Raw genomic sequence first — 17,817 nt, forward strand, 5'->3', positions numbered from 1 at the left:
TCTGGTGTATGGCTGATGTCGATCTCTGTTGGAGCGGGGAAGTTGTTCTCATCGTCCTTTGTTCCGTCGATCTCTCCTCGTTTCTGAGTGTATCGCTGTTAGTCATTGGGTCGGCCTATTAAGATCGTCCTCGTCCGCTCGTACCTCGGCGCAATAGGCGTTGTGGATTTCCTCCCATGTGGTAGGGGGATATTTCATAAGGCGGCTCAGCAGCTTCTTGGTTGCCCTCGAACCATCCCTGCTTAGCCCGTTCTGGAAAGCGGCGACTGCCATACCTTCCGATACGTTTGGTAGACTCATCCTTACCCTGTTAAACCTTGCCAGGAAGTCCCTGAGTCCCTCACCTGTGGTTTGCCTGACGGCGAAGATGTCGTTGACCCTGGCCTCCGCTTTCTTCGCGCCTGCATGGGCTGTGACGAACTTATCCGCCATTTCCTCGAACGTTGATATTGCCTTAGCCGATAGCTGAGAGTACCATGTTAAGGCCCCTCCTGTCAACGTCTCGCTAAACTTCTTCAGCAGTACCGACGGTACCTGTTCTTTCGATAGGTCGTTGCCCTTCACAGCGGTGACGTAGTGGATCAGATGATCCTCGGGATCCGTGGTTCCGTCATATATCCTCAAGTAGGGTGGCATCTTGAAGGTTTTTGGGGTGGAGTGAGGGGCAGCTTCTTCAGCGTATGGTTGTTCAACGAACCTTCCCACGTCGCGCTTTGGTAGCAACTTGGGAGCACCGGGGATCTTGTCGACCCTCTCCTGATGTTCCTTCATCTGACCGCGGAGCGCCTTGTTTTCATTTTCCATTTCTTCCATCTTCTTTAGGATGGCTGTTAGCATGCTATCGTTGGTCTGTGTCTCGATGGGTTTGTCATTCGCTAGTGCAACTTCCGGTTCACCCACGGCAGCAGTGGTACCTACCGTTGGTGTACACCCGATGTTACTTTGTGGTGACCTCTCAACCAAGCCGCTTAGAGTGCTTGTTAGCCATCTTTCCAGTAGCTCCTTGACCGCTGAGGGTGCTTCCGTAGCCGCAGATGTGGAAGCTCCTTTTTCGTGCAAGATCGTCAGACCTTCGGATGGGGAAGGTGAGATCTCTACACCCGGTGTGATGCTAGGGGTTGCATTCAGGATGCCATCGTCACTGGCCTCGTTGAGAGGGCCAAGGAGATTGGTAGTGACACCCAATATAGCTTTCGATCTTGTGTTATTTTCGGCCATTTTCTGTTTTTGTGTGGTGTAGAGAGTGGTAGTTGGTTGATCTCTAGGTGGATACTATGGTTTTGATTCTCGAAATCCCCACAGACGGCGCCAAATTGTTTAGCTCAAAAATTATATTCGTATTTTATAAGCTTAAAAACAATCGAAAATATATAGGGGTAAATCGTAATCAAATATAATAAGCCCAAGAGATGATTATTGCTTTAAGAATGTTTGTAGATCTGTAAGTGCATAGAGAAATAGACTTAGTTTAAGAGGGAAGCAATGGTTGGAAAATCAAGAAAGAGATCAGAGAGAGAGATAGAGAGAGAAATTGTATTATGTGAGAATCCAAATCCCCCTTTACAATGTGAAGGTCTCCTTTATATAATAAGAGACCTTCCTCGAAAGAATCAAAAAGTTACAAAGACAGGTAACGTCTCCCTAGTGAAGATACTGAGTCCTAAACGATGTCGCTTTTGTCCCCACGTCCGAGTCGTACCCGCTACGTTAGTCGGCGTACACTCACTGAGCGTACCCACTGGCGTAGAGATGCTGAGGGTCAAATTTGACCCTATACACAACAGTTAGAGAATTAATCCACCACAAATCTAAAAATATAATTATTGAGTAGAGGCAATAGGACAATTACGACCATAACCAAAACCCAAAAATTTATTTAAGATTCACATTATGAAATAGAAAACACCAGCGCTACAAGTTCCAAATGAACGAGAGAAAACGTAAAAGATAATATTAACATTCTATTCGACAACACATAACAAACACAATTTACCAAAATCTTTCTAGATAACACATTCATGGGTCAGATAACTGCTTTATTGCCCTAAAAGTCAAAAAAGTAAAGCCCTATCACATTAGGGTTCCTCAAGATCGGAACTCTGACCTCCAGGTCAGTAATCGACTACCCTGCAAAAAATGGCCTTCAAAAGGAAATACAATAATGGAGAACACGATTTTATGTACAAATACTTAAACAAATAACAACAATCATGGGCTGAAATCGTTCATGAACTGGAGAGAGCGATGAGGGGAAGCTGAGAGAGAAAGACGAAGTTTGACCGAAGAGAGAGAGTATTAATGGATCCTAAAACCCTTTTAAGTAGTATATTTTAATCCTAGACTCCAAAGTTTTGAATATTTTAAAAAAGGAACCCAACCTCACTAAGGGTTACATTCTTGTACTATTCCTGATCTTAATTACCCCTATACTTGGTTATCAATAGCTTTACCCCCTTGGACGAACGCATCCCAAGAAAATGACATGCACTCGCCTCCCATGTGAATTTTCCTGCCCATGTGGCACTTTTTGGAATACTAAAATATATTTTTTACCTTTTAAGTGTGTTACTTATTTAGCTAATCTTTTTTGGATAACATTTATAATAAAACTTGGATAGAACTACATTATTTAGACTAATTTTTTTTATTTGGCTAAAAATAATAAAGTTTTAGTTATTCTTTTTTGAGTTTGATCCGAAAATAAAGATTTATACAGTTGAAATAAATAGTCAAGGCATCTAAAAAAAATACAAAAAATACATGGTTTGAACTTTATTATTTTGGCTATAATTTTTATATAGCTCTAAATTATATAGCTAAAAATATATACTAGTTTTTTTTTATACAAATTTTATTTGAAAAAATAAAAAATACACAGTTGAAATAAATAGTCATTGCATCAAAAGAAGAAATAAAAGGAGTGTACAATTGCAAGTTTACTATTTTGGCTATACCTTTTCCAATTGACGCGAAAATAAAAATACACAATAAAATAAATAAAACTTATATCTAATGAAAAAAATAACAGGAAATACACAACTAGTACTCCATTGTATTTGCTAAAAAATTTCTATATGGCTAAAATAATGGAGTTACAACCAATTTTTTTACAAATTTGACCAACAAAAAAAGAAAAAATATGCAGTTGGAACAAATAGATATTATATTTATAGAAGAAATTAAAAAGAATAAAAGTTAGAGTAAAATCCACATTGTATGTTAAGATGAAGCAACAAGAAATACATAGTTGTAGCAAATAAATCATTACATATGACTATATGATAATTAAAAGTTAAAAAATAACCTACTTGGAAGCTGATTTTTCGATTTTTCTTCACTCCCACGCGCTTAAAAGAGAGTGCACCCATACTTTTTACGACATCAGCGTTCAGGGGGTAATGACTCTCAAAAGGCCGAGTTTACAGGGTTAATCAAGACCACAAATAATTTAGTGCCGAAATTAATAATTCGTGCCAAGTTTAGAGGGTTTTAGGTAGTTCGCCAAAAGAAAAAGGAGAGTCAAATCCTTAAGTTTTTAGGAGGTTGGACCGCCGATTAATCTCAAGTTACAAGCGCCTACCTCGTGGCATTTCTACATGTAAACGGCCCATTAATCCAATCACTTAGGATTGCCCATTTAACTCACAAAACCCTAAACCCTAAATTAGAATAATATAAAGCCCCTCACGACCCTCAGTCTTTGATTCTTAAAGTTGTTAGGACACTTGTCTCCTCCACTATACTTGCTTACAGTTCACATAAGGCTGATTTTGGTGCTTAGCAGCAGTTTTTGGCTCGAATCATGTGTGTGTATATAGAGGATGCCCTTTTTACAATGAGAAGAGAATCTCAGTTCAGGTATATATGCCATTTTTTTGTTATGTAGTGTATCCATTGTCTTTATAATTGTTTTAAAGATTCAAACTTTTAGGTTGAAAACTCCCTGATTGAAGCCTTCCTTGTTCAGTGCTAGAATGTGCACCTTCATTATCACGTCTAAGTAGGTTTGTTAAAGAAAGTCTGCACTTTGGGGATAGTACGTCTAAGTATCTTGCTGGCATGAAGAAAGCTTACATTCTATTGGTGTGATGTGAGCTCTAACATTCAAATGAAAGAGCCTGCTTCGTTGGTGGAAGTAATATTTTCTTCTGACTATATTGGAAAACAAATGAATTTTCTACTGTAATTCATATGAAGAAGAAATGGGCTTAAGAAAGTTGGTTTATTTTCGGATAAACTTTTGGGTTGTATTCTTTGTTAAGTAAAGGAATGAATATAACGTGGTATGTACTTATTTTTCATTAGGCCTTTGAGAATTAATTAGCTCCAATAGAGTTAGGATGTTCGCTAAGGGGTTCAAAAAAAAAAGTTAAAAAGATTGTAGCTAGTGGGAATTGAACCAATGGCCTTATAAAGGTTTTGAACCCCCTTGACCACTAAGCTATGCTTTTTGGTTGTGTCAAGGGGATTCAAAACATAGTATATAGAGGTAAAAAACAGATTTTTCCTTATATATACAGTGTATTTTCGGCAAAGGGGGGTTAACCCCTTTCCGCCTCCCTAAATCCGCCCCTGGCTTCAATAGTTCTAGAAAGAACTACTCATTGACATGTGTTTATGTCCTTTATCCTTAGAATGGAGATGGATCAAAGATTGAATATAGAGTGTGGAATTCTGTTCTAAGTTAGCATCTGCTGTTCTCGATGGCATCTGGATTGTAAGTTTGTCTTTTTTCCATTCCTAAGTGATAAGCTTAGAATGTTTTATGTACTTTCAGAATGGCAAACTCTGTGACATGTTGGCGCTGTAAGTACCCTTGATGTAGTATTTATCTGCTGATTCCGGTACTCTGTTGATGCCCCTGCTGGTGGTTATTTAGTCATCTTTCTCCTTCTGTTCTAGCAAGGCAGTGCAGTTTTCTCATACAAGTGGAAGGGATTTGGTGAACATGGCAAAGTAACACACAAATGTTTATTGAAGATGCTCGACACCCAGCAAAATACAGAATGCTTGCTGGAATTGTGGACGTAATATTCTCTGATGTTCCTCACCCTTATCAGGTTCATTTTTGAGATATAAATCTCCAACTGTCCAACATTGTCTGCTTGATTTTTCTGTGAAGAGTTTCTTTTCACTTATTTGGTCTCGTGTTGAAACGGTCAATATCTTATGGCTTCTATTATTTAACTTGATTATTGGTGTCTTTTCCTTTTGAATTTTTTTCTTCTCAGTAGTCATATCTTTTTCTTTTCTGTTTCTTTTTTCATTGCACGTTTTCAAGTTTAGTGCTTCTGTAGTGTTGGACGGTATTAGCTGTCTTTTTCAGTTAAACTGCAGTCTGTTGGATATTACTTCCTACAGTGCTGATTTTTAACAAAGAGCTGAACTAGTTTGTGAAATTTTACTGAATTTTGAATGTTTGTTTCCTTGTATATTGATTTCTATATTACTTCATTTTCAACTGGTATTTTTATTGGATGGCTTTACTCCCTACAATGCTGATATTTTAGCGAGGAGTTAACTAGTTTTTCAAATAGATTATCTTCTGAAAATTGATTTTTTATCCTCAGATATTGAGTCTTTAAATTCTTTTCATTTCCAAAATGTTGTTGTATTTCGCTGTCGGTGTTTCAAAATTTTCTTCCTCTTTGACTACTCTCAGAAAGCAGATGATGAGTTACTCGGATTCCCCTTCTAGACATCATGGGTGATGCAAAAACCGAGTTTCTGATGCACTATTCATTGATGTGATGTTGAAATTCTTAATATTTGTCTTTGCATCATTTTTTTCTGATCCATTATTTGTTGGCGGAATGTTTGAAGCTTTTAATCTTTGCCGTTGCATTATTCCTTTCACCATTTATTGAGTCTTTTCGTTCCATTCATTTTCAAACTGGTGCCGTATTTCTTCAATCGCTTTTTCAGAATTTTCTTTTTCTTTCCCTTTACTTAGAATACAGATGATGAGTTACTCGGATTCCCCTTCTAGACATCATGGGTGATGCAAAAACCGAGTTTCTGATGCACTATTCATCGTTTGTAAATTTTAATCTTTGTCTTTGCATCATTTTTTTCTGATTCATTATTTGTTGGCGGAATGTTTGAAGCTTGCCATTGCATTATTCCTTTCACCATTTATTGAGTCTTTTCGTTCCATTCATTTTCAAACTGGTGCCGTATTCCTTCAGTCGCTTTTTCAGAATTTTCTTTTTCTTTCCCTTTACTTAGAATACAGATGATGAGTTACTCGGATTCCCCTTCTAGACATCATGGGTGATGCAAAAACCGAGTTTCTGATGCACTATTCATCGTTTGTAAATTTTAATCTTTGTCTTTGCATCATTCCTCTCTGATGCACCATCATTTATTGAGTCTTTGCATTCCTATATTTTTAAACTAGTGCTATATCTCCTCTTCATTTTTTTAGAATTTTCTTTTTCGCTGACATAGAAAGCAGATGATGAGTCACTCGGATTCCCCTTCTAGACATCATGGGTGATGCAAAACCCGAGTTTCTGATGCCCTATTAATTGGCGGATATTTGAAATTAGTAATCTTTTCCTTTGCATAATTTTGCTGTTTCTTTTAGCTTGAAAAAGGATATGTAGGTAAAATCTTTCAACTTTTTAAGAAATTTTGGGGCAAGGATTTTTCAGGACTATTTTTTTAAATTTTTTGTCCAACGTGCCGCGTGTCTTAATCAATGAAATCACGCAATAAATTGTTATTGAACTGGTGTAGCTCATGGGTCATGATTATGAGAGTGCCACTTGGATAAGAAACTTCTGGTTTCAGTGATTGGGAAGATTATTGCCTATTTTTGGAGTTGTTGAGAGATCTAACCGTCTGGTTTGGTAACATGTGGATCATGGACTATTCCTCGCTTCCCATTTTTGTCGGAGAGAAGGTTTTGGGTCTTCCAGATACTCAAGCAACTCGAATCCAAATTGTTATTCCTTGGATCATCCATTTCACCAGCAAATTTACAATTACATAATGCAGCAGGCTTTGCTTCGTAGACCTGTTTGGACTATTAAACAGGGCTCTGTCCATGTGAATTTTCCTGATGAGGTCACCGAAGGGACTGAGTTTGTTCAGACTTTGGCATCAGAATTTCAAAAATTTGAAAATCAGAATGGGCTCGTTCGGTTGTTAGACGACCTTAGTATTGATGATCATAGACCATAGAAAGTTCTGGTCCGATAACATCATAAAATAAGAGTTTGGGCCATTATCCACTTTATCGGCTAACAATTCTGGATCCTCATGCAAGTATACTTATTAATAGCTCATCATGCACTCAACAGAGGGCTCTCTTCTAGTTATGTATTCTAATTGCACGAGGTGCATCCTCAAACTTAAAATCACCAAGTTTAGGGCTACGTGGTTGACATTTATAAATGTTATATTAGATGTACAGAGGTATATGTTGCTCGAGCTCTTGTAGGAGATCCTATTTATTATCGCATGTATTGATAATAAATGTTTATCCGCCTCTGATGTTGGTTCTCCTATATATTGGTATTATGATAGCAATAATGTCCAGTTAATCCTTAAAGCTGGTTGATGATCTGTGTTTAAAGCAGTTGTGAATTACGATAGGACCGGACTAAATGTAAGCAGTCTTTGGTATATATGCATGGATGATCACAAAACTGTCACTTCCTTTCTGTTAGAGGATTCTCCAGCTGTGTGTGATAATTTTTCTCTCAACGACCTTTTTGGCTGCCGTTAGACATTGATTAAGTTGTTCTGGCAAGACTTGAATCGCCTTATTAGCTTCTATACTAGATTTGCGTTCACCAGTTGATGATCGTTGGAGTCTTCTTCAAGTGCCCCTGATTTCTTGGAGAGTCAGGGTATTATTTGTAGATGAATAGTTCTAAATGATTTTATTTAATATGTGTAATTTTCTTGCACAGCCTACAGCTGCCCAGAAAATTGCAAGTATTCATAATTGTCTAAAAAATATATTAAATAATCTGCCATCTTGTGTATGAATGAACCTCAACAATCATGTCGAATTAGGATCATATTTTCATGATAGTTATGTTCCACGAGGTAATTATAATTTTACGCGTATTAGTGAAATAGTTTGGTGGATGACTTAATTAACATTTGGCCCCCAATATGTCTATAATATAAACTGTACTGACTTGTTACCTCATGCACGTGGCTGGAAACTTCGGCATAATTTCATTCTTCCCGTACGGAATACGTTTTCCTTTAGCTTTGGTTATTTACTTCTCAGTCTCAATTGTCTTATTTGTTTTATTCTGGGGGAGGGCTGGAGGTTTTTGTGCTTGGGTTTTCATTATAGTAACTATATAAAGTTCTGCTGATATAAACAGTTCTTCATCTCAGGTCCATTATTACGTCCAATCCTATATTCAGATAAATGAATATCGAGATATGATCGCGTGGTTCTGGTAACAAGGATTCATAATCCCTTCCCTTTTGTGTGTGTGTGTGTAGTTATAATCCCTTACATTAGGTGGATTCCTGCTGCAACTAAGAAGTATGGGAAACGCATCAGCCGCATCAGCAAATGTCTCAAGGTTTTAGACATTACTGGCTTTAAACTTTCAGCTTTAAACCAAATAAAGGTATGTTCCATTAAGAGTTCTAGTCTCCTTTAGTTGCTCAGTCACTTACTCTGTTTCAAAAAGTATTATTTGATCCACATGAAATTGTGGAAAATATCAAATATTGCTGATTGTTTATCTTTCAGTTCTTAAGAGAACTTTATGGCTAGCGCAAAGAACAAGAATATATATTTGTTTTTGCGGAAGAATATGTAATTGCAAGACTATGTTTAACCATATAGACTGATAGTACATATATTTGTGCATACGGTAGAAATCGAGGCTACCCGATTTGATTCTTTGGTCGAGATAAAAAATGTCGTGCCAAAGAGCTAGGACGTCGAGTCTAGACCGAGATCAACACCGATCGCGGCCAGAAAGAGACATACTTCGAGTGACATCGGTATAGCTTGATAACGGAAAAGGTGAGACATCCGCGATTGGTCGAGGATCGTGGCGTGAATCTCGGAACGGATCAATCTGCGACGGTTAATCAGATGTTAATATGGTTTCCTACTATAATTAGAAGTGCACCTTATTTAGGACTCCTCTATTATATAAAGAGGGATCCCATTCATTTGTAGGCATCATTATTGTTCATTAACAAGAATATATACACTCATTACTTTCCTGCTATTTCACTTATTGTTCATCAGAGTTGCTTTATCATTTACTATTCTTATTATCCCACCTCAAGACTACCCCAAGTCGAGGTCGAGACTTGGCTAGCATACTGGTTTGCTTTATCTTATTCTCTAATTTATTCATTTATTTTCTTGCTTATCAATTGGTATTGGACGAATCACATAACCTTAAAACCACATTATAAGGTTAATTGTTATCCGAATTTGAGGGTAAACACACACATTATTTTACACTTGTTCTTGTCAAGTATCTTTGCTCTCGTGTTAGAACATGTCAAACTCACAAAAGGCATCCGCACATGGTGAAGATGGTCTCGGGTTTCATGGGGAAAACGACAATGTAATTTCTCCATGAGCCGAGATGCCACAGGCTAATCTCGGGGGAGCACCGGTTGCCAATCCAATCGATGTTAGTTCGCACGTTGCTTTAAATGTGGACCTAGGCGCGGACCCCGAAGGGAGTGTACGCAGAGAAGCCCAATCTGGTGGCCAAGGTACACAGGGCAGAGGAGACAGAGGAGTTAGTCTCCAAGTGATATTCGAGATACTACAGGCTCAGCAGGCCGCCATTGCTCAATTATAAAATAAACATAGAACTCCGAGTGGGGTCGAGCGAGAAATTACTCGAGTGGGATCGAGCTAGAAATCACTCGCCGTACCGAGCCAGTGCCAGAAAGGTCGAATGGTAACGAATCGGGGATTGCTCCTGCAATATTGAAAATGCTCGAGGAGCTCACCAAAAGAATTGAGTCAGGAGAGAAGAAAATCGAAGCTAATGATAAAAAAGTGGAAACATACAACTCCCGAGTTGATCAGATACCGGGGGCACCACCAATCTTGAAAGGGATGGATTCGAAGAAATTTGTACAGAAGCCGTTCCCTTCGAGTGCGGCTCCGAAACCCATTCCAACGAAGTTTCGTATGCTGGACATACCTGAATACATTGGGACCACCGATCCCAACGAGCATGTCACCTCCTACACATGCGCCATCAAGGGTAACGATTTGGAAGATGATGAGATCGAATCTGTTTTATTCAAGACGTTCGGGGAAACCCTATCGAAGGAAGCAATGACTTGGTGTACCACAATCTACCACCAAATTCCATCGACTCATTCGCCATATTGGCAGACTCTTTCGTAAAGGCACATGCCGGAGCCATAAAGGTTGAGAGAAGGAAATCGGACCTTTTCAAAGTAAGACAGAGGGATAATGAAATGTTGAGGGAGTTTGTATCCCGATTTCAAAAGGAACGCATGGAGTTGCCACCGGTCACAGATGATTGGGCCGTTCAAGCCTTCACTCAGGGATTGAATGAACGAAGTTCGATAGCATCACGTCAGCTGAAGCAAAATCCGATCGAATATCCGGCTAACTTGGGTAGATGTACACAATCGGTACCAATCAAAGATTAGGGTCGAGGATGACCAATTAGGAGCTCCTTCCGGTTCAGTGCACCCGAACAGGTCAGCCGCCAAAAATCAGAGGGACATCGACAGAGAGCCAAGATTGAACAAAGACCGATATCAACCGTACACCTCAGATCATAGGAACAGTGGTCCAGGACGCAATCACGCTCGGAATGATCAGAGAAGCGATCAAGGATAGAATTCTCGGGGACTCATGAGCAAAAATGGTTTTGACAAGTACGCCGATCCCACAGAGGCACCTCGATTATCGGAGTATAGTTTTAGTGTCGATGCGTCAGGCATTGTATCAGCAATTGGAAGAATCAAAGACACCAGATGGACTAGGCCCATACAGACCGTCCTTCCCAAAGGAACCCCAATTTGATGTGTAAATATCATGGCACGCATGGTCACATGACCGAGGATTGCAGGCAATTGAGAGAGGAGGTAGCCTGTTTATTCAATGAGGGACACCTTCGAGAATTCCTAAGTGATCGAGCCAAGAATCATTTCAGGGAAAGGGACGCAACAAGAAAAATGAGCAGGAGGAGTCGCAACATGTAATTCATATGATCATCGGAGGGGTCGATATTTCGCAAGGGCCCGTGTTCAAACGCACTAAGGTATCAATTACTAGGGAGAAACGGACCCGAGACTATGTGCCAGAAGGCACCATATCATTCAACGACAAGGAGGCAGAAGGAATTTCTCAGCCTAACAACGACGCTCTGGTAATTTCTATCTTATTAAATAAAGTTCAAGTTAAACGTGTTTTAGTGGATCCAGGTAGCTCGGTAAATATCATCCGATCGAGGGTCGTGGAGCAACTCAGCCTACAAGATTAGATCGTGCCTGCAGCTCGTGTCTTGAACGGTTTCAATATGGCCAGTGAAACAACTAAAGGAGAGATTATCCTACCGATGAACGTGGCTGGAACTATCCAAGATACCAAGTTTCACGTAATCGAGGGCGACATGAAGTACAACTCCCTACTCGGGAGGCCTTGGATCCACAACATGAGGGCAGTCCCTTCGACTCTCCACCAAATAATAAAATTCCCGACATCGAACGGGGTCAAAATGGTGTACGGGGAGCAGCATGCTGCAAAAGAAATATTCGCGGTCGATGAGGTAATACCGATTTCGGCGCTATCAACATCGGAAGGATCGGGCATCAAGGGTAAACAGGAAGCCAAATAGCAATCACCGCCACCAGCCTCGATCAAATCGGAGAAGCAGGAAATGGAAGAAGAAGAGGAAGATTCTTTGACCCCTCGAACTTTTGTTGTTCCCGAAGATTTCGACGCCACCAGATCAACGGTCGAAGAGCTGGAACAGGTTATATTGATCGAGCACCTGCTCGAGCGAAAGGTATTATCTGGGAACGGGGTTAACCCTCGAACTCAGGAAAAAGCTTATTCATTTTCTTATTGATAACATAGATTGTTTTGTTTGGTCCCACTTAGACATGACAGGGATCTCGCTGGAAATAAAAACACATCGACTAAGCCTGGACCCAAAGTTCATACTAGTGAAACAAAAGAGAAGGCCCCAGTCCGAGGTAAAGCACGCATTCATAAAGGACGAGGTAACTAAACTTCTCAAAATAGGGTCCATTCGGGAAGTAAAGTATCCCGAATGGATAGCTAATGTAGTCGTAGTTCCTAAAAAGGGAACAATCTTAGGATGTGTGTAGATTATAAGGATTTAAACAAGGCATGTCCCAAAGATTCTTTTCCACTGCCTAACATCGATCGCATGATCGATGCCACGGCCAGCCACGAGATCCTTAGTTTTCTCGATGCCTATTCCGGGTACAATCAAATTTAAATGAACCCGAAAAACCAAGAAAAGACTTCCTTTATCGCCAAGTATGGAACATATTGTTATAATGTAATGCCCTTCGGGCTAAAAAATGCAGGAGCTACCTACCAACGCCTAGTAAATAAAATGTTCGAAGAACAGATAGGTAAGTCAATGGAAGTATATATTGATGACATGGTAGTTAAGTCCCTGCGCGCAGAGGACCATTTGACACATTTGCAGGAAACATTCAAGATAGTGAGAAAATATAACATGAAGCTCAACCACGAGAAATGCGTTTTCGGGGTCAGTTCGGGAAAGTTCATTGGCTTCATGGTGTCGAACCGGGGTATCGAGATCAACCCCGATAAAATCAAGGCTATCGAAGACATCACCATCGTGGACAGCGTTAAAGCCGTGCAAAGGCTGACAGGGCGGATAGCTGCCTTAGGCCGATTCATCTCGAGATCATCGGACCGGAGTCATACATTCTTCCCTCTACTCAAAAAGAAGAACGATTTCGCCTGGACCCCGGAATGCAAACAGGCGTTAGAAGAATTGAAGCGATATCTCTCGAGCCCGCCATTGCTTCACACTCCAAAGGCAGATGAAAAACTCTACTTGTACTTGGCAGTCCCAGAGATCGCGGTAAGTGGTGTCTTGGTTCGAGAAGAGCAAGGTACACAATTCCTTATCTATTATGTAAGCCGAACTCTAGGTGAAGCAGAAACTAGATATCCGCACTTACAGAAATTGGCACTTGCACTAATAAGCGCCTCTAGGAAGCTAAAACCGTATTTCCAGTGTCACCCCATATGTGTATTAACCACTTACGCGCTTCGTAATGTTTTGCATAAGCCCGAACTACCGGGCAGATTGACCAAATGGGCCGTCGAACTCAGTGGGTACGATATCGAATATCAACCCCGAACGACCATCAAGTCTCAAATTTTAGCTGACTTCGTGGCCGATTTCACGCCAACCCTCATACCCGAAGTCGAGAAGGAACTCTTGTTAAAATCAGGTACATCATCGGGGGTGTGGACCCTTTTCACAGACGGCGCCTCGAATGTGAAGGGGTCCGGGATAGGCATCGTATTAATGCCGCCCACGGGCAATACTATTAGACAATCTATCAAAACTTCTAAGCTAACTAACGATGAGGTTGAGTACGAGGCCATGATTGCAGGTCTCGAACTAGCTAAAAGCTTGGGGGCGGAAGTCATTGAAGCCAAGTGCGACTCTATGCTGGTAGTAAACCAAGTAAACAAAACCTTCGAGGTTCGAGAGGACAGAATGCAAAGGTATTTGGACAAGCTACAGGTGACTTTACACCGTTTTAAAGAATGGACCTTGCAGCACGTACCTCGCGAGCAGAACAGTGAAGCCGATGCTCTTGCAAATTTGGGATCGTCAGTCGAGGAGGACGAAATCAGCTCGGGGACTGTCGTTCAACTCTCGAGATCAATGATCGAAGAAGGTCATGCTGAGATAAACTCCACAAGTTTAACTTGGGATTGGAGGAATAAATATATCGAGTGTTTGAAAAACGAAAAGTTCCCATCGAACCCTAAAGACTCGAGGGCCCTACGAACAAAAGCTGCTCGATTCACATTGGCTGAAGATGGAACATTGTACGGGAGGACGTTCGACGGACCGTTAGCAGTATGTTTGGGACCAGGGGACACCGATTATGTTCTACGAGAAGTCCATGAAGGTACTTGTGGGAACCACTTCGGTGTCAAATCACTAGTTCACAAGGTCATCAGAGCAGGGTATTATTGTGATAGTATGGGAAAAGACGCTAAGGAGTTTGTCCGAAAGTGTGATAAATGCTAAAGGTATGCACCAATGATCCATCAGCCCGGAGAACAACTTCATTCGGTCCTATCCCCATGGCCATTCATGAAATGGGGGATGGATATCATCGGCCCTCTGCCATCGGCTCCAGGTAAAGATAAATTCATTTTGTTTATGATTGACTACTTCTCTAAATGGATGGAAGCACAAGCCTTTGTGAAATTCAGAGAAAAAGAAGTTATAGACTTCATCTGGGATCACATCATATGCCGATTCGGGATAACTGCCAAAATCGTATGCGACAACGGAAAGCAGTCATCGGCAGCAAGGTAACGAAGTTTCTCGAAGAATATAAAATAAAAAGGATCTTATCGACACCGTATCACCCAAGTGGAAACAGACAGGCCGAGTCAACGAACAAAACTATCATTCAGAATCTAAAGAAAAGATTGAACGACGCCAAGGGAAAATGGAGAAAAATTCTACCCGAGGTCCTTTGGGCATATCGAACAACATCGAAGTCCAGCACGGGGCAACCCCGTTCTCCTTAGTATATGACTCCGAGGCCTTGATTCTGGTCGAAGTCGGGGAACGTAGCGCCAGATTTTGACATACAATGGAAGAATCAAATCACGAAGCTATGAATACTAACCTCGAGCTATTGGATGAGAAACGATAAGCCGCACTCGTTTCTGCGCAAAAACAACGAATCGAGAGGTATTATAATCGAAGGGCCAATCCTCGACACCTCAAAATAGATGACTTAGTCCTGAGGAAAGTCACCCTTAATACTCGAGACCCAAACGAAGGAAAGCTCGGCCCAAATTGGGAAGGACCATACCAGGTCCTCGGTGTCATCGGAAAAGGATCCTACAAACTTGGCACAATGGAGGGCGGACAATTTCCAAACAATTGGAATATATCACTCCTCAAACGATATTATTGCTAAGGTATGACTTTCTCCCTTTCCATTTGTATTTGGTTCTAACTTATTGCAGGAGTTCGATCGAAGATGTCGAGAAGCTCTTCAACACAAGAAACTTAGGTTTTAAAGCACGCGTTGCACTCTTTTTCCCTTAGATCGGTTTTTATCGCAAATGGGTTTTTCCGGCGAGGTTTTTAACGAGGCAACAATTGTATGTGCTACCTTGGGATTCAACAGTATTCGAGGCTTCTCTATATTCAACCTCGAATACTGGGGGGCATCACCCTCGGATGATTTATTTTCAAGGAAAAATACTTCGTGTCAAAAGGGCCTCGATAGGGAAACTTTGTAATGGGCCAAATGGTCGAACGAACCGTGTCCATGTAGATTACTCGAGCCCCATTGGCAAAACATGTACGCATGTATAAATTATTCAAAGAAGCATTTTTCCTTATCAAATATCTTGTGCCTCAAAGAAAATTTTCTACTATACAAGCTCCATGCTTATGATTTTTAAAAAAAATGGCTCAAGGGCCAAGTGCAACTATACCTCAAACGGTAAATAGCTCAAGGGCCAAGTATAAACACATCTCGAACGTTCAACCCCCTACTCGAGGACTGCCGTGGAAAATCAACATGTTCGAATTACCTAATGACCTCAAAAAGGCACCCCTCGATTTATAGGCCAAGGCTATCATTCTCGGGGACTAACACTTCCAACGAATTCAAAGTATCATTGGGAAAGTAAGATCAAGAGTCACACCTAAAGGCTACGGCAAAACTAACGTAACGCGGTTCGGAGACGTCTGAACCCCGCAATAAAAATAGGCCTTCGAATTCTCTATAAACCGGTTAAAAAAGGCTACCCTCGGCAAAATAATAAAAGGGCTTCGATAAAATCAGCCCTTGAAAAACCTTAAGAGGTATCGAATTATTCAAATACAAACTTGTGCTAAGACACAAAAGAAAAAGGGGTTTCGATCAACACTAAACCCTCAAAAAATACGTCTAAGGCATAAGAAAATTTTACTAAGTCTTTGAGCCGAAAGAGGGAAAAAATAGCCATCCTTTAGAGGCCATATCGGCCCGATTCAAAGAGCCTAAGCGCCAACACACTTTGAGTTCGAGAACACGTTCTCACTCGATCCTGTGACGACCCGACCCGTCGTCACGTGTGTTACCGCCCCGTTTTCCCCATTTTCTATTTCCTTATGTTTCAGTATCAGTATTAGATGTGTTGGAGTTGATTTGGATTGGGTTTGATAAGAAATGAGACACTTAGTCTCTTTTAAGAATACTTAAGTTGGAAAAGCCAACCGGACGTTGACTTTTGTGTTAGAGGACTCAGATATGAATTACGATGATTTGGTTAGCTTCGGGGGATGATTTGTGACTTAGGAGTGTAATCAAAAGTGATTTTGGAGGTCCGGAGTAGAATTAGGCTTGAATTGGCAAAGTTAGAATTTTGGCGAATTCCGATCGATAGGTGAGATTTTGATCCGGGGGTCGGAATAGAATTCCGAGAGTTGCAATAGCTTCGTTAGGTTATTTGGGATGGGTGTGCAAAATTTCAGGTCATTCGGAGGTGTTTTGGTTGGGTTTTTGATCGAATGCGTGTTTCGGAAGTTTTGGAAGAACTTAGGCTTGAATTCGATGAGAAACGATGGTTTTAGTGTTGTTTGAGGTGTTTTGATGATTGGAGCAAGTTTGAATAAGGTATTGGATCATGTTTTTATTTTTGGTTGAGGTCCCGGGGGCCTCGGGGTAATTTCGGATGGCTAACGGGATGAAATTTGGAGTTTAAGGACTGCTGAGTGGTCTGGTATCTGGTATTTTCGCTTCTGCGGAAATGAACCGCAGAAGCGGTTCCGCAGAAGCGTATGAGGAGTCGCAGAAGCGAGGTTGGGTATTTTGGAGATTTTCGCAGGAGCAGACTATTTCCCGCATAAGCGGCTTCCGCAGAAGCGATTAGTGACCGCAAAAGCGGTCCAAGGCAATAAGTGAGATTCCGCAGAAGCGGAAAGTGACCGCAGATGCGGTAGTCACATAAGCGACAAAGGCACCGCAGAAGCGGAAATAACTGATCAGAAGTGGGTTTTAATCCCTTCTCGAAGTTTTACAGAAACATATTTTTAACTTCGGACTTGGGGTGTTCTTGAGCGATTTTGAAGAAGAAATTCAAGGACTTCGATCAGGTAAGCATTCTTGGACTTAGAACACAATTTTATCATGCAAATACATGAAATTACACTGAAAACTCAAGGAATTAAGGTCAAAAATGGTGGTTTAGGGCTTGAAACCTAAGAGAACAAAAATGGGAATTTGAGGGTCATTTGGACTCCGATTTCGGGGTTCTTTATATGCATGGACTCGTGGCGAGATAAGGAATCCGGTGATGTGAAATTTATAATTTTTCGAGAAGTGGGCCCGGGGCTTGGGTTTTGCCAACTTCGTGATTTTCGATGTTTTTCGAGTCTTTTCGATTGGGTTATATTCCCTTAGCATATTGTGACGTATTTATTGTGGTTTTGGTCAGATTCGACGCACGAAGAGGTGAATTCGAAAGGCAAGGGCATAGCAAGCTAGGACTTTGGCCGGCTTGAGGTTAGTAATAAATATAAATGTTGTGTTGAGAGTTAGAAACCCCGAATT

The 17,817-nt window shown here is 40.8% G+C and overlaps 1 long non-coding RNA gene across 1 annotated transcript; it reads left to right on the forward strand.

Moving 5' to 3' along the window:
- LOC109225830 lies at positions 3,665–7,634 on the forward strand. The gene is made up of 2 exons (XR_002067990.1): positions 3,665–3,858; positions 4,778–7,634. It is a non-coding gene; the product is annotated as an uncharacterized LOC109225830 (long non-coding RNA).

The sequence above is a fragment of the Nicotiana attenuata genome, chromosome 5 (assembly GCF_001879085.1).
Source record: "Nicotiana attenuata strain UT chromosome 5, NIATTr2, whole genome shotgun sequence".
In the NCBI taxonomy this organism is placed as follows: Eukaryota; Viridiplantae; Streptophyta; class Magnoliopsida; order Solanales; family Solanaceae; genus Nicotiana; species Nicotiana attenuata.